Below are 15666 nucleotides of genomic sequence, written 5' to 3'. Positions count from 1 at the left end.
GTAAGTCAGATCGGCGATCCCCGGCCTCTGATTGGCCGGGGATCGCCGCCATATGATAGGCTGAAGCCTATCCCACAATGCGCAGGACGGTTATCCGTCCTGCGCAGCCAGCAAGGGAGAGGGAGGTAAGGGGAGGGAGGGAGCGCACAAAACGCTGCGGAGGGGGGCTTTGAGGAGCCCCCCCCGCTACCCACTAATGGCCGGCGGCGATCAGACCCCCCCAGCAGGACATCCCCCTAGTGGGGAAAAAAGGGGGGTAGTCTGATCGCCCTGCTGCACTGCTGATCGGTGCTGCGGGCTGTAGAGCCCACGCAGCACCGATCAGTGAAAATTCCCCTGGTCGGCAAGTGGTTAATTCATTGGGCCATATGCAATTCCCTTTTTCACCTGAGTTTTCTCCTAGGAGAAAAATGTTCATCTTTGATTTAAAATAACTTTTTAGCACTTTGCAATGGAAAAAGTAGGTCAAAAAGTAGGTAAAAGGAACTATCAAATTTTTCTTTGAGTATTTTTTTGCTTGCTGGAGGTTTAAAATGCATGTTATTGACAAATTTTAAAATATCACCTAGGAGAAAACTCAGGTGAAAAGGGGAATTGCATATGGTCCATTGTGTTTGTGTGTAGATTTTAGCTACATTTGGAATGTCCCATTTGCAGAGGTATGAATCTGTAAGAATCTCTGCAACCTGACATGCTAAGAACAGTGTAATATTGAAGCAGATCACCTGACAGGCTTTTGTTTTCAAATATCAGGTTTCACACACATAACAGATGTTTATGTTGCACATAAGATACATTTCCTCTGCTCTTGAAAAAAGGGACCCTCTGAATATATCTAAAAAGAGAGTGTCTGATATGTTCTTGTGGCCTTGGTTCCCTTCGTGTACAAGTAAAGCTGTGCTGTTCATGTGCAAGCATGGCCAAGCCTGCACATTAATCCAAAGCCATTCATTCACAAGTGGCTTTGTGCTACTGTGTGGCTATACCTTGACAAAGGGGGTCAATTTACCCAAAATGTTGGTGCCTCTAAGCCTCATCTTTCCACCTGTGCTGTTAGGTAACACTTGTGTATATTATTGCATTGTTAGCAGTTTGAAGCATCTATATAGGAGGACCCTAATCATACAGATATTAGACTGGCCTAGACCAACTGTAAAGTGTAATTTGTTCTCATACTTGCAATTTCAGCATCCATTTATCTTTTACTGTTAAAGGGCAACTGTAGTGAGAAGAATATGAAGGCTGCCATATTATTTCCTTTTAACCATTTGAGGACCACTGTGGTAAAGACCAGGCACATTTTTACTAAAATGGCCACTGCAGCTTTAAGGCCAACACAGCATACAAGTGATTCCCTCCCCCCCTCCTTTTCCCCCCACCAACAGAGCTCTCTATTGGCGGTGTCTGTTCACCCCTAAGCTGTTTATTTTTTTAAATAAATATTTATGTTTGTTCTTTTGACTATTTTTGACTATTTTTTATTTATCCATTTTTCAATCCCCTCCCTCCCCCCCCCCCCCCCAGCCAGCCAATCCTGGCGATCGGCTGTCATAGGCTTCTGCCTATGAGAGCTGATCGCTCTCTTGTCCCCCAGGGGGACAGCCATGTGACACGGCTGTCCCCAGTACAGCACTGCTGCTGATCGCAGCGCTGTACTAACTGTAAAGACGGTGTTAAACAATACTAGTTGCTTGGCTGATCTATGTGGCTGCAGTAGTGTCTGAATCACACACCTATAACAAGCATGCAGATAATCTTGTCAGATCTGACAATAATGTCAGAAACACCTGATCTGCTGCATGCTTGTTCAGGGTCTATGGCTAAAAGTATTAGAGGCAGAGCATCAGCAGGATAGCCAGGCAACTAGTATTGCTTGCAATGATATAAACATGGCAGCCTTCATATCCCTCTTGCTTCAGTTGTCCTTTAACTACATTGTTGCATTGTGTTCCCTCATATGCCTTGTTATGAGCTTTTTTGCTAGATTGGCTTTACATTATGTTAAATAAAAAAAAAAAAAAAAAAGCTTGTGCTTGCCGATAAACCTGCCACTGAATACATTTCTTCTGTTGTTACATTGACTATAGCATTGCCAATTTGGAGAGGCTTATCACTAGGATAAGCCCTCCCAGTTTTGTTTTAGTTGCTGTATGTACCTTGTATCATGTGTTTACATTTTTCTATTGTAAAATGAAAGGGGTTTTATGTAATTTATGGTATGCAGGTGAACAGAGGCACCAGCAGGATAAAACAAAATAAAATGTTTAAAACATGGAAGTGGTGGAGGTGGAACATTTTTTGCGATGCGGTTCACGGGCGGGACCCCGTTTCATCAGACAGTAAGCCAGGAGTATACAGCTCCAGATCTATACCAGGCACCTCTGTTCATGGGTATTTTGGTTTTCACGCTTTATTTATTTGTGTTTACATGTACCCAAAAGGTGCATTGAAACGGAATACACGCACCCCATGCAGGAAAAATTACACACAGTGTGTTTGAAAAGTGTATTGTGATAAAGCATGAAAATGTTAATGAGTCCATCAATTAAAGTGAACCTGAAGTGAAAATAAGATGAGAAGATAAACCCATTATATTTATTAAAGTGATCCCAAGTAAAAATTATCTGTAGTTCCATATTCTAAATTTGGTTTGAAGAGTTACAAATTAAGTTTTCATTATTTGCTGCAATTTGTTTATTTAACTTGTGTAGTGAGTAATTATGCCAAACTGAACATCTGGACTGCTCCCTACTTCAGCAGTATTTCTAAAGCCAAACAAAAGTTGTATGACCTCTAATTAGTTATTAAGAATAAATTACACTGTAGTCGAAAGAAAATGTAACATTTCTGTTAGATCATTCATATATACCAATAATGTGGTTTACTGAAGGACATGCTCAGTTCAACATTAAAGATGGCCCGAACCGTTCGCCGGACGAATCTTTCTGGGCCTTCTACTACTTCTGGGTCGCAATGACCCGGAGTAGTACGCCTGCGCTGCCCGGCGGAGCGCGTCCTAGATTGCGCTCCTGTTGCCGGGCACTTTCTGCGCATGAGCGTGACGTCACTCATGACATCACGCACATGCGCAGAAAGTGCCCGGCAACAGGAGTGTGAACTAGGACGTGCTCCGCCGGGCAACGCAGGTGTACTACTCCGGGTCATTGCGACCCGGAAGTAGTAGAAGGGCCACAGATTTTGAGATGTTCGCCGGCGAACGGTTCGGGAACCGTTCGCAACATCTCTATTCACCATCACTATATACATTTCAAGCATCTATTCGAGTGCTGAAACAAATATAGCATTTAAGTGCTGGCAAGTTCTAAAAACAGGCAACATTACCGTTGCCTGAACCAATTGTTTCTTCACCCAACAGGGTATATATATATATATATATATATATATATATATATATATATATATATATATATATATATAAAAACCTTGCCCAGCAAGTTCATTCACCCAATCCAATTGTTGATTTCATGCTGCAAGGAAGTAAATATTCCCATGAAGGCAAATAAGCGGTTACTCATAGTTTAGCTGTTTAGCTTCAGTTTTAGTTCCTAATTATTGGCTATGCAGTTCAGTTCAGCAAGATCTCAACACCAGAATATCCAGTTTGGGGAGTCTGCATATACACAGTTGTGGCCTTTAAGAATGTAGTGGTAGGCCTGCAGAGGTATATAATAGGTATATAATCCCTCTTATTGTACAGTAAAGGGACAGTCACCAGTTTTGGTTCGCTGCAGGTGTATTTTAGCTTAGTAAATCACCCTCCCTTGCTGATTGTGTTGTTTTGTAAAATATATCAAAATTGCATTTCTCTGCAAATCTACACTATGCCTTGCAGCCTATATAACAACAATATTAGTTAAAAGACAACTGTTGTGAAAGGGATATGGAGGCTGCCATATTTATTTCCTTTTAAGCAATACCAGTTGCCTGGCTGTCCTGCTCATCCTTTGCCCCTAATACATTCAGCCATAGACCCTGAACGAGCATGCAGCAGATCAGGTGTTTCTGACATTATTGACATCACCACAGCCATATAAACCAGCAGGGCTGTCAGGCAACTTGTATTGTTTAGAAGGAAATAAATATGGCAGTTTTCATATCCATCTAGCTTCAGTTGTCCTTTAAAATAAAAACAAAACTCTTTTTCCTTTGTCATTGTCAGATTGTTTTCTGATCAATTGTTTAACCATTATCTCCAACATTCCTTGCAGTGCCAGGTCCATATGCTCTCCCTGTGTCCGCATGAAGTTTCTCTGGGCACTCTGGTTTCCTCCCATGCCCCCAAAACATACATATACGTTACCTGGCTTTCCTCTAAAATTGGCCCTACACTACAATGGATATATGACTATGGTGGAGGTTAGATTGTGGACTCCTCTGAGGGATAGTTAGTGACAAGACTGTATACTTGGTACAGTGCGGCCAAACATGTCACTGCTATAAATACTAAACAATAATAACAACAATAATAATAAATACACAATAAATGGAGACAAAAAATAAAGCTCTGAATAAACAGACTTTTCTCCTTTAATATGACACTTATTTATATGTTTTCCAGTCAATAAAAAGTTTCCATAAAACTATTAAATTGAACAATGTGAATTTTCACAATTCATGGCCTATATTAGGTTGCTAAGCCGATAAAATATGATGGCTCCAGTGATATGCAAATGGAGTCAGTTTGACAATATTTGCTCATCTCTGCGAATTAATGACCTCTTGAGAAGCAATTCTTGAAGCTTGTTCTACTAATGAGAGACGTTTGAGATCAATTAGTATTTTATCTGTAGAAACTGCCAACTCTATGTTTACCCATTTGTACATAACCATGTTACTTGGACATGCAATTTCCTTTTATATGGTATCTAGTTAGTCTTCTTTTATTATACCTATCACTTTAACAAGGCAGCTAGCTCATAAGACTGGGTAGAACTCCCTCTAATTACAATTTCCACATGACCCTTACTGACTTTTCTGGATGTGTATCTTACTGGTTTCAGCACTGACAAATGTGTTTAATGATTGCCTGCCATGCTGAAAGGTCACTTATACTTGTGTGTCTCCTTGACCTTTCTATGTATCCTGACAATGTCGATCAACAATTTCTATAAGACAATTAGCATTTTGACTATTGTAGTGTGTCTCACTATCCAAGCCACACCTTCTCTCTTGACCTTTAACCACTAGAGGACCGCAGGCTTTACCCCCCCTTAGGGACCAGACCCTTTTTTTTCCATTCAGACCACTGCAGCTTTCACGGTTTATTGCTCGCTCATACAACCTACCACCTAAATTAATTTTGGCTCCTTTTCTTGTCACTAATATAGTTTTCTTTTTGTGCTATTTGATTGCTGCTGAAAATTTTACTTTTTATTATATTCATCAAAAAAGATATGAATTTTGTCAAAAAAAATATTTTTTTTTAACTTTCTGTGCTGACATTTTTCAAATAAAGTAAAATTTCTGTATACATGCAGCAAGAAAAATGTGGACAAACATGTTTTTGATTAAAAAAAACCCATTCAGCCTATATTTATTGGTATGGGTAAAAGTTATAGCGTTTACAAACTATGGTGCAAAAAGTGAATTTTCCCGTTTTTAACCACCCTGGCGTTCTGATTAAATCGCCAGGGTGGCTGCGGGAGGGTTTTTTTTAAATAAAAAAAAAACTATTTCATGCAGCCAACTGAAAGTTGGCTGCATGAAAGCCCACTAGAGGGCGCTCCGGAGGCGATCTTCCGATCGCCTCCGGCGCCCAGAATAAACAAGGAAGGCCGCAATGAGCGGCCTTCCTTGTTTTGCTTATATCGTCGCCATAGCGACGAGCGGAGTGACGTCATCGACGTCAGCCGACGTCCTGACGTCAGCCGCCTCCGATCCAGCCCTTAGCGCTGGCCGGAACTTTTTGTTCCGGCTACGCTGGGCTCAGGCGGCTGGGGGGACCCTCTTTCGCCGCTGCTCGCGGCGGCGATCAGGCAGCACACGCGGCTGGCAAAGTGCCGGCTGCGTGTGCTGCTTTTTATTTGACTAAAATCGGCCCAGCAGGGCCTGAGCGGCAGCCTCTGGCGGTGTTGGACGAGCTGAGCTCGTCCAGACCGCTCAGCAGGTTAAGCATCTCTGACTTCTCTGACCACCTGACATGATTCATGAGGGGCTAGAATTCCAGGATAGTATAAATACCCCCCAAATGACCCCATTTTGGAAAGAAGACATCCCAAAGTATTCACTGAGTTCATAGAAGATATTATTTTTTGTCACAAGTTAGCGGAAAATGACACTTTGTGACAAAAAAAAAAGTTTCCATTTCTTCTAACTTGCGACAAAAAAAAAATGAAATCTGCCACGGACACACCATGCCCCTCTCTGAATACCTTGAAGTGTCTACTTTCCAAAATGGGGTCATTTGTGGGGTGTGTTTACTGTCCTGGCATTTTGGGGGTGCCTAATTGTAAGCACCCCTGTAAAGCCTACAGGTGCTCATTGGACTTTGGGCCCCTTAGCACAGTTAGGGTGCAAAAAAGTGCCACAAATGTGGTATCACCATACTCGGGAGAAGTAGTACAATGTGTTTTGGGGTGTATTTTTACACATACCCATGCTGGGTGGGAGAAATACCTCTGTAAATGACAATCTTTTGATTTTTTTACACACAATTGTCCATTTACAGAGATATTTCTCCCACCCAGCATGGGTATGTGTAAAAATACACCCCAAAACACATTGTACTACTTCTCCCGAGTACGGCGACACCACATGTGTGGCACTTTTTTGCACCCTAACTGCGCTAAGGGGCCCAAAGTCCAATGAGTACCTTTAGGATTTCAAGGGTCATTTTGCGGCATTTGGTTTCCAGACTCCTCCTCACGGTTTAGGGCCCCTAAAATGCCAGGGCAGTATAGGACCCCACAAATGACCCCATTTTAAAACGAAGAGACCCAAAGGTATTCTGTTAGGAGTACGGTGAGTTCATAGAAGATTTTATTTTTTGTCACAAGTTAGCGGAAATTGATTTTTATTGTTTTTTTTTCACAAAGTGTAACTTTCCGCTAACTTGTAACAAAAAAATAAAATCTTCTATGAACTCACCATAGTCCTAACAGAATACCTTGGGGTATCTTCTTTCTAAAATGGGGTAATTTGTGGGGTTCCTATACTGCCCTGGCATTTTAGGGGCCCTAAACCGTGAGGAGTAGTCTGGAAATCAAATGCCGCAAAATGACCTGTGAATCCTAAAGGTACTCATTGGACTTTGGGCCCCTTAGCACAGTTAAGGTGCAAAAAAGTGCCACACATGTGGTATCTCCATACTCGGGAGAAGTAGTATAACGTGTTTTGGGGTGTATTTTTACACATACCCATGCTGGGTGGGAGAAATACCTCTGTAAATGGACAATCTTTTGATTTTTTTACACACAATTGTCCATTTACAGAGGCATTTCTCCCACCCAGCATAGATATGTGTAAAAATACACCCCAAAACACATTGTACTACTTTTCCCGAGTACAGCGATACCACATGTGTGGCACTTTTTTGCAGCCTAACTGTGCTAAGGGGCCCAAAGTCCAATGAGTACCTTTAGGATTTCATAGGTCATTTTGCGGCATTTGATTTCCAGACTATTCCTCACGGTTTAGGGCCCCTAAAATTCCAGGGCAGTATAGGAACCCCACAAATGACCCCATTTTAGAAAGAAGACACCCCAAGGTATTCTGTTAGGACTATGGTGAGTTCCTAGAAGATTTTATTTTTTGTCACAAGTTAGCGGAAAGTGACACTTTGTGAAAAAAAAAACAATAAAAATCAATTTCCGCTAACTTGTGACAAAAAATAAATTCTTCTATGAACTCACCGTACTCCTAACAGAATTTCTTGGTATGTCGTCTTTCTAAAATTGGGTCATTTGTGGGGTTCCTATACTGCCCTGGCATTTTAGGGGCCCTAAACCATGAGGTGTAGTCTTGAAACCAAATGCCGCAAAATGACCCTTGAAATCCTAAAGGTACTCATTGGACTTTTGGCCCCTTAGCGCAGTTAGGGTGCAAAAAAGTGCCACACATGTGGTATCGTCGTACTCAGGAGAAGTAGTACAATGTGTTTTGGGGTGTATTTTTACACATACTAATGCTGGGTGGGAGAAATATCTTATTTACAGAGGGTATTTCTCCCACCCAGCATGGGTATATGTAAAAATACACCTCAAAATACATTATACCACTTCTCCTGAGTACGGTGATACCACATGTGTGGCACTTTTTTGCACCCTAACTGCGCTAAGGGGCCCAGAGTCCAAAGAGTACCTTTAGGCTTTACAGGGGTGCTCAAAATTTAGCAACCCCCCCCCACTTGCCAGGACAGTTAACAAACCCCACAAATGACCCCATTTTGGAAAGAATACACAACAAGGTATTCCATGAAGGGAATGGTGAGGTCATTGAAAATTTTATTTTTTTTGTCACAAGTAAACGGAAAATGACACTTTGTAAAAAAAAAAAAAAATCTGCGAACTTGTGACAAAAACTAAAATCTTCTATGAACTCACCATGCACCTCAAAGAATACTTTAGGGTGTCCTCTTTCCAAAATGGGGTAATTTGTGGAGTCTGTCCTGGCATTTTAGGGTCTCTGCAATCATTACAAGTATGGCCAGTATTAGGAGTTTCTGCTATACTCCTTATATTGGGTATACGGGTAATGCACTCTGGGCTGAAAGGAAAAATGAATGGCAAACATACCTTGCTCCACATCAACGGCAGATCTTCCTCACATCAATGGCAATGATAACCTCAGGAGGGAGACACACCGTGCCACCCTGCACTCAGGGTGAGCCACCAACTTATGTGACTGGGCCTCAGAACTTTAGTATACAGCATTATGCCTGTAGTATACAGCAATATGCCTGCCAATATAGATGACTCTGTGTGGCATTAAAGTATCATCATAGGCCCAAAGTAAATCACATATAAACCGGGGGTGTCCACACTCAAGGGAAATTCAAACATGCCATCTTATATCGCCAACCCAGCACAGATCAGCAATATCAAGCATGGAAACCGATCCTTCTTCCGACTTTTATGCTTACCTGTTTGTTTGGTTTTCAAGCTTACCTCTCCTCCCCCTGGGACAATGTGCGAAATACCACTGAGTGTGTGCCTACTCCTGTGTCTGGAGTTCCCTAGGTTCTAATAGTGTACCTGCTCGTGGTACCTCTCAAAACACTCCCCTAGGCATAGGCCAGGCTGGTCAGGATATTTGGGACAATAAAAACTGGTGTCAGTCCTTCTTCTAGCACTGCTGCAGACACGACAACGTTTTCTTCGGATGCGTTGACCTGGGGTACTCGGAAGCTGATAGGCGTAATGCCTTCCGTGCAGTCGGCTAGTTGCATTTGGGGGGGAGGGGCCTGGCACCTCCTGGATACAGGAGGTCCAGAACGATCTGTTCCTGAAATTGAGTTCCCCCAGCCTTACTGTAGAACAAAGCTGTTGTAAACTGCCAATTGAATCAGATAAAAAGACACTTTCTTATACCAGCGTCTTGTTTTCCGGGAAATTAAATAGGGCGCTAACCTCTGGTCATTGAAGTCCACCCCTCCCATGTTGACATTATATTCGTGGACGACAAGGGGCTTTTCAATGACCTCAGTTGCCCGTTGAATTTGGACTGTCGTGTCTGTGTGAATGGTGGACAGTTGGGGGTGGCAGGAAATGGGGTCTCAGAGGCAATCAAACAATCACGGGACAATTGAAGCAGATCACGGGACAATCAAATACAGTTGCAGCACAATCGAATCCAATCACAACACAAGCAAATCTGATGCACTCGGAAGGTGGTGGTTGGTGGTGGTGGTGGTGGGGGGGGGTGGGGGGGGGTGGCAGGAAGTGGGGTCTCAGAGGCAATCAAACAATCACGGGACAATCAAATATAATTGCAGCACAATCTAATACAATTGCAGCACAATCGAATACAATCACAGCACAGTAAAATACAATGCACTCGGAAGGTGATTAGGGGGGGGTCTGAGGGTGATGTGAGGGGGTGGGGGTTGATCAGGAGCCCACACGGGGCAGATTGAGTCCTGATCTGATGAGAGGCAGACACAGGGGGTTACTGATTGAAGATCAGTTAGTGATTGCTGGGGAGGACAGATGTAAACAATGCGCAGGGGATGTAATCAGGAGGAGGTTCTGAGGGCAATCGAGGGTCTGGGCAGGTGATCAGTTGCCCCCACGGGGCAGTAAGGGACTGCTCTGATGGGTGGGGGTGCTGAGGGGTGATGGACAGGTGATAGACAGGTGATCAGAGGGGGATCAGAGGGGGATCAGGGGGTAAGCTAGCTGTATACAGAAGTATACAGTATACAGGGGGGTAGACTGGGATGGGGTCTGGGGGTGATCTAAAGGTAGGGGGGATCAGGGGTGATTAGGAGGCAGTTAGGGACCTAATCTAAGGTATAGCGGCGATAGTTAGTGACATGTGGGGGGGGGGGGGTTAGAGGGGTGCAAGGGTGCTGGCAGGGGTCTGCTGGGGTGATCAGGGGGGTTTGAAGGCTGGGGTGGGAGATCAGGGGGGCTGTTTGAAAAAAAAAATGTGTGGTGTATACTCACTATAGCTTCCTCCTCGCTGGTGGTCTCTGGAACAATGAGACCACGAGGGGAGGAGGAAGCATGCATAAGGCACTTTGTTTACCTAACAAAGTGACTTATACACTTTGATTTGCGGATTTTCTGTATTCCTCCACCCGCCGGCGCCAGGCGCGGAGCTAGGGGGGTCGGGGTAGGACAAGTGCCCCGGGGCGCCGGGTCCGCAAGGGCACCCAGCTGAGCTTCGGGTTTTTTTGTTGTTGCGGGGCTGAGGGGAGCAGCGCAGAGAAGAGAGAGAGCTGTGCGGACGGTGGGGAAGGGGGGCCATCTCCCCCCTCCTTCCCTCACCTTAGGTGCTCTCTCTCTCCCTCGCTGTCCCCTCCAATGTCTGTCCGGTGGCTGGCAGCGGCGGGCGGAACTCACCTCCGTCACGCTCCAGCGCCGCGTCGGAACACCGGCCGGAAGTTCGGGTGCGCAGCCGCTGCTCTGGTCTGGACCAGACCAGAGTAGCGGCAGATCCATCTGGCGCTGCGACGAGACGGAGGTAAGTTCCGCCCACCGCTGCCAGACACCAGACAGACATTGAAGGGGACAGCGAGGGAGAGAGAGAGCAGCTATTCTCTGCGCTGCTCCCCTCCTGCTGGGGAGGGGGACACCTGGCTACCTACTCTGGGCACCTATACCTCTGGCTACCTACTCTGGGCACATATACCCCTGGCTACTGGCTACCTACTCTGGGCACATATACCCCTGGCGACCTACTCTGGGCACATATACCCCTGGCTACCTACTCTGGGCACATATACCCCTGCCTACATATATTGGGCACATATACCCCTAACTACATATACTGGGCATATACCCCTGGCTACCTACTCTGGCCACATATAACCCTGGCTACCTACTCTGGGCACATATACCCCTGCCTACATATAATGGGCACATATACCCCTAACTACATATACTGGGCATATACCCCTGGCTACCTACTCTGGCCACATATACCCCTGGCTACCTACTCTGTCTGGGCACATATACCCCTGCCTACATATATTGGGCACATATACCCCTAACTACATATACTGGGCATATACCCCTGGCTACCTACCCTGGGCACCTATACCCCTGGCTACCTACTCTGGGCACCTATACCCCTGGCTACCTACTCTGGGCACATATACCCCTGGCTACCTACTCTGGGCACATATACCCCTGGCTACCTACTCTGGGCACATATACCCCTGGCTACCTACTCTGGGCACATATACCCCTGGCTACCTACTCTGGGCACATATACCCCTGCCTACATATACTGGGCATATATACCCCTGGCTACATATACTGGGCATATATACCCCTGGCTACATATACTGGGCATATATACCCCCTGGCTACGTTGACTGAGCATATATACCCCCTGGCTACATATACTGGGCATATATACCCCTGGCTACATATACTGGGCATATATACCCCCTGGCTACATATACTTGGCATATATACCCCTGGCTACATATACTGGGCATATATACCCCTGCCTACATATATTGGGCATATATACCCCCTGCCTACATATATTGGGCATATATACCCCTGGCTACATATACTGGGCATATATACCCCCTGGCTACATATACTTGGCATATATACCCCTGGCTACATATACTGGGCATATATACCCCTGCCTATATATACTGGGCATATATACCCCCTGCCTACATATATTGGGCATATATACCCCTGGCTACATATACTGGGCATATATACCCCCTGGCTACGTGGACTGGGCATATATACCCCCTGGCTACATATACTTGGCATATATACCCCTGGCTACATATACTGGGCATATATACCCCTGCCTATATATACTGGGCATATATACCCCCTGGCTACATATACTGGGCATATATACCCCTGGCTACATATACTGGGCATATACACCCCCTGGCTACATATACTTGGCATATATACCCCTGGCTACATATACTGGGCATATATACCCCTGCCTATATATACTGGGCATATATACCCCCTGCCTACATATATTGGGCATATATACCCCTGGCTACATATACTGGGCATATATACCCCTGGCTACATATACTGGGCACATATACGCCTGACTATATATACTGGGCACATATTATTCTCCTGGCTACATATACTGGGCATATATACCACTGGCTACATATACTGGGCACATATACCTCTGGCTACATATACTGGGCACATATACCCCTGGCTAACTGTTCTGTGGACATCTCTACCCCTGGCTACCTGTTCTGGGGACATCTATACCGCTGGCCACCTATTCTGGGGACATCTATACTGCTGGCCACCTATTCTGGGGACAACTATAGACCTGGGGCTACCTATTTTTGGGGAACCACGTCAGATTGAGTGTATTTTGGAGAACTGCTGCCAGGTGAGAGGTGTCTACCATATTAAGGGGGCATTCTACCTATTTATGTGAAATGCTGTCTATTTATGTGACTCATGACTGCTGAATTTGTCTTTTTGGGGGCCTCATGGTTACTGAATTTGTCTTGTTGGGGGCCTCATGATTTGTTGGGGGCCTCAAGATCGCTGAATTTGTCTTGTTGGGGGCCTCATGATTGCTAAATTTGTCTTGTTGGGGGCCTCATGATTGCTGAGTTGGTTATGTTGGGGGCCTCATGTTTGCTGAATTTGTCTTGATGGGGGGGGCTCATGATTGCTGAATTTGTCTTGGAACATGCTGGAAGGTACATACTGAGGGAGGGTGGGTGAGCGTGAGCCTGCTATCCTCCATATACATTTGGCTCCACCCATAACCACGCCCACATTTATTATGTGACCACGCCCCTTTTGGTGCGGCGCGCTGCGCGCGCCGCAACCTTAACTTTGGGGGGGCGCATTAATAGTCTTTGTCCCCGGGCGCTGAAAATCCTAGCTACGCCTCTGGCCGGCGCTGCTAAATGGCCGGCGGGCTGGAGGCTAAATGCCGGGCCATCGATCCCCGGCGGAGGATCGCGTCACGGATGACGCGATCGCTCCGCCCATGCCCGTACAAGGACCACCGCCTCTGTGCGTACGACGGTCCTTGCGGCATGCACCTTCCGACCGCCCCTGTGCAGTGGGCGGTCGTTAAGTGGTTAATACACTACACCCTTTGTAAAAAAAAAATAAAAAAATAAAACTATATATATATATATATATATAATGCAGTGGCATGCCTAGTCCTAGGTTATTTGACACCCAGAGGACATGATGTAAGAGGAGATGTTAGGATGATTGGATGATAGGCTATCGGTGCTTTCCACAGGTATCTTAGTGTAAAAACAGCAGACTGTATCTCTGGAGATAAACAGATAAACATTGGCCAGTTAGTTCAGTGTGTTTATCCCATTAAAAATCAGCCCTCTCACTCCTACCCTAGATTGCAGAGTGTGTTACCAGGTTTACATGGTATTCCTCTCTCCTAACTGTATAGAATAGCTCTGCCACTGCCCCTGACCCCACTTCACATACAATATCAAAAGTGCAGCGCAGATTCACCTCAATGCTCCCAACACCAGGAGAATCGCCTACAGCTGCCACCGAATCAAAAATGCAAAGCAAACTAAGTGAATGCTGACTCCAAGACAGCAATTTGCCATTTAAATTGGTCCAAAGACAGCCTGTCAGCGAATAAAAAGATGCAAATATTTGCACTTCGGTCCGCAGTATCAAATCTAGCAAGAACTGAGGCAGATGGCCAAAGACAGGAGAGAGAGCTCAATTGCACACAATTGTAGACTATGTGACCAGCAGGGGGCACCGTGTCCAGGTATGCCTCTCCAAGCCCCCCCTCCCCCTCCCCACCATCGGACCTGTACACTAGGAACTATAAAAGCAAAAGTAAGATTTAAAATCACAAAACATGGGGGCATGTGAGAGGCGTGGCCCTAGGCTCTGCCACTACTCAGGACTCCCAAACCAAGGCAAAAAAGGGCAGTGCAGGTGCACCTCAGTGCACTAATAAGCAAGAGAATCACCTGCAGCTGCCACAGAATCAAAATGCAAAACAAAAAAAGCACTCCAATACAGCAACATGCCATTTAAACTCAGCACAGACACAAGTATTTGCATCTTTTATTGGCTGACAGGCTGTCTGTGGGACAATTTGAATGGCCCAATGATGGAACTGTGGTCCCACCCACGAGACCTGACTGAAGCTCCTCCATCGCTCCACCAATCGCTTTCCTCCATTGGAGCACAACACATCGCCAGCCTCAAGGCTAAGGATCTGTCTGTACAGAGTTGTTCCCCAAATTGTCACACAAGGTAACAATTATTGGACATGTGTACTTAGCTTTAGAGTTAACACTACCTCAGTTAAATGCTGTATAAATGTTTCCCCTTTTTCTAATGTATTTCTCCCTCCTTACTAGCTTAAACCAATAATAATAATATTGAGTATAAACTTTTAGTATTCCTCTGGCTAGCCTATTTCTGACACGACTCTAAATGTGTCATTAACAAATTCATTAACAGTGATTCTAAGCTTGTCTTTTTCCCCTTTCAAAGCACATTAGGGTTGATTTACAAATCAGGGTCATGCTGTAATGCATAGATTTTTGCACGTCATTTATGTGAGTAACAACTTATTCACGCAAGTAACAATTAAGTACGCAAAGACTAACTGCTCAAAACAATCTCTGTTAACTATATAACACATAAAATAATGCGTAAGCAGATAAGACGTGCATTACCTGCTTGTTCTCATTACAGTGGGATGCGAAAGTTTGGGCAACCTTGTTAATTGTCATGATTTTCCTGTATAAATCGTTGGTTGTTACGATAAAAAAAATGTCAGTTAAATATATAATATAAGAGACACACACAGTGATATTTGAGAAGTGAAATGAAGTTTATTGGATATTCAGAAAGTGTGCAATAATTGTTTAAATAAAATTAGGCAGGTGCATACATTTGGGCACTGTTGTTATTTTATTGATTCCAAAACCTTTAGAACTAATTATTGGAACTCAAATTGGCTTGGTAAGCTCAGTGACCCCTGACCTACATACACAGGTGAATC

The sequence above is a fragment of the Hyperolius riggenbachi genome, chromosome 1 (assembly GCF_040937935.1).
Source record: "Hyperolius riggenbachi isolate aHypRig1 chromosome 1, aHypRig1.pri, whole genome shotgun sequence".
Taxonomy (NCBI): domain Eukaryota; kingdom Metazoa; phylum Chordata; class Amphibia; order Anura; family Hyperoliidae; genus Hyperolius; species Hyperolius riggenbachi.
This window is presented reverse-complemented; position numbering follows the sequence as displayed.